This window comes from Suncus etruscus, chromosome 6, assembly GCF_024139225.1.
Source record: "Suncus etruscus isolate mSunEtr1 chromosome 6, mSunEtr1.pri.cur, whole genome shotgun sequence".
In the NCBI taxonomy this organism is placed as follows: domain Eukaryota; kingdom Metazoa; phylum Chordata; class Mammalia; order Eulipotyphla; family Soricidae; genus Suncus; species Suncus etruscus.
Window position 1 is genome coordinate 93,246,770 of NC_064853.1, and position 3,015 is coordinate 93,249,784.

Below are 3,015 nucleotides of genomic sequence, written 5' to 3' on the forward strand. Positions count from 1 at the left end.
CATGTGCCTTTTGGCCAGATACTATATTCCTTCTTTGAGGAAGTTTCTTTTCATCTCTTCTCCCTACTTTTTGATGGGGTTGGATTTTATTTTTTTATTAAGGTCTACCAGCTGTTTATAAATCTTAGATTTATAAATACATCTTATCAGATGAGTATTGGGTAAATAATTTAGTCCAATCTGTGGGAAGTCTCTGCATCCTGGTGATTGTTTTCTTTGCGGTGCAGAAACCTTTGAGTTTAATGTAGTCGTGTTTATCTTTGCTTTCATTTGCTTTTCCAGTGGTGTTTCATTCTTTAAGATGCCTTTAGCTTCAATGTCCTAGAGAGTTCTGCCTACATTTTCCTTTCTGTACCATTGGTTTCAGGTCTGATATCAAGGTCCTTAATTTTTTTGGGGGGGGTGCGGCACTCATGGATTACTTCTGGGTCTTCATTCAGAAATCCCTCCTGACAGGTTCTGGGGTCCATATTCCCAAGGATTAAACTGAGGTCAGCCATGCTCAAGGCAAAAGCCCTACCCTTGTGGCTCTCTCTCTCTCTGCTCCCAAATGCATTTTTATTTGACATTTGTACAAAGTTTATAAAAAAAAAATTAGAGGAGTTTTTTTTGTTGCATGTAACTGACCAGTTTTCCAACACCACTTGTTAAAGAAGGTGTTTTTGCTTCACATCCTGTATTTTTCTCTTTTATCAAAGATTAATGGATTAATTGACCTGAGAATCTGTCTCTGGATAATCAAGTCTATTTCATGGATCTGAGGGTCTGTCTTTATTCTAGTACCATGCTGGTATTTTTTAAAAATAATTTTTGTTGTGGTTAAAGTGAATTACAAGTCTTTTACAGTAATATTCAAGTTAGTGACAATGAATTAGGGCCATTCCCACTACCAATGTTGTCCTCTCTCCACCCCTGTTCCCAGCATGCATCCCATACCTCCCCCCTTTGCTCCATGGACTGCTAGTGTAAGAGGTCTTCTTTGTGTATAGCTTGTTGTAGATCGGGTATCAATTCTGGTGTTGTTGACTTTGGGTTTAGTGTTTAAGTCTGATAATTTTTTTATTCCCACTCAATGTTCATATGACTGGTTGCTCCTGGTACCATCCATTTCCCCCCCAAGTTATGAGGGAGAACAAGATGATTAAAGTTCTGTGGCTTTGTTGGAAAAAGAAAAGAAAGAAAAAAAAAGCTGGGAGGAATTCATCTAGAAGCTATAAATATCAATTTAAAAGAAGAAAGAAAAAAAGGAAAACAACAAACAACAACAACAAAACAAGCCATAACAAAAAACACAGCAGCAGCAGCAACAACAACAACAAAAAAAAAATCATCACCAAAACAACACAGAAAAAAAATGAAGGGTTGGTGAGGCAAGGCTTTGTGGGTTTTTTGTTTTGTTTTGATTTGTTTTGGGTTTTTTTGCATAGACACAATAAGAATTGGGAATATAGAAAGAGAATTCCTTGGCCTAGGACAGGGGTCAGCAAGCTGTGGCTCCAGAACTCCTTATGGCTCTTTGCTGCAGCTCCAAAAGCAGGGCCCATAGCAGGGGGGCGGGGAGTGGTATTACTTAAATATTTTAATTGGCTATTAATTTACATTAAGTGAAAAAATTCTTTTTTTCTTCAGATTGACAGCTAACTACACGATCCTGTATATAGTATTAAGATAAGAAACAATGTATACAGTGCTATATTTGTTTTAAATGTGGAGATGGTTTTGTGACTCCCAGGTTTTTTTATTTCCCCTTCAGAAACGAATCCAAATGGATATTTATGTCTTAAAGGTTGCCAACCCCTGGCCCTGGGAGATACAGAGTTTCTTTACCCTTCAAGCATACTGTCATGGGAGCAACTACAGGCTCCATACATGCTCATTATTGAACCATGAGGTCTTTTTTTTTTTTTTTTTTTTTGGTTTTTGGGTCACACCCGGCATTGCTCAGGGGTTACTCCTGGCTGTCTGCTCAGAAATAGCTCCTGGCAGGCACGGGGGACCATATGGGACACCGGGATTGGAACCAACCACCTTTGGTCCTGGATTGGCTGTTTGCAAGGCAAACGCTGCTGTGCTATCTCTCCGGGCCCGTACCATGAGGTCTTTTTATATTGCCAGGAAACTCTGCTCAGTTGTGGATGACAAAATAGGTCCTCTGAAGCTAGAGATCTTGGTATTTCAATGGATCATAGAATAGTCTAGGATAGAGTCTTTTGTTATGGTTCTAGACAATCTGTTCTGTCAAGTTTGTTGTAATCAGTCTTCTGTAATTAGTGGTCTTGGTTTTTGCACAGACCCTAAGTATAAGCCTAGGATAGATTCTTTCCTTATGGCTCTAGAAGTTTTGCTCAGTCATGGTTGTTAAATCAGAACTCTGGGATTAGAGATCTTGGTTTTTGTACAAATCCTACGCCGAAGCCTAGGCTAGGATCTTTCTTATTGGTCCCTGGAAAAGTTCTGCCCAAATGTGGTTGTCAAAGTCTGTCTTCTATAATTAGTGGTGTTGGGTTTTGCACAGATCAAAGGATAGCATGTCTTCTAATTTCATCTTACTGTTAGGTGATTGTTGCAAGTCAGCCCTGAAGAGGTTGACTGATGGAGGGATGGAGGATGAGGTCTTTCCCCTCCAGCTCGGAACACGAGTCTGCCACCCTGTTCAGCCAGCGGTTCTGAGGTGAAACAGCGGGTAAACAGTTAGCAGACAATAAAGCTTGTGGAAATAAATATTAGCTTTATTCAGTGGACAAGACTGAAGTCCAAAGTCTCAGCATCAGTTCCAGCCAAAAAGCCCTTCGCCTTCCACAGACCCTTGCTTTTATCCCCCAGAATCAGGTACCACCCAATGGTGGGATCAAATACCACCCAATGGTGGAAGCAGAACCAGGTAGCACCCTAGGGTGGGGGCAGAATGCCAGGTTACACCCTAGGGTAGGGCACAATCACCAATCAGGTTAGGGTCAGTAACATAATAATCCCATAAAATGTTTACATACACAACAAAATGTTTAAATACACCCC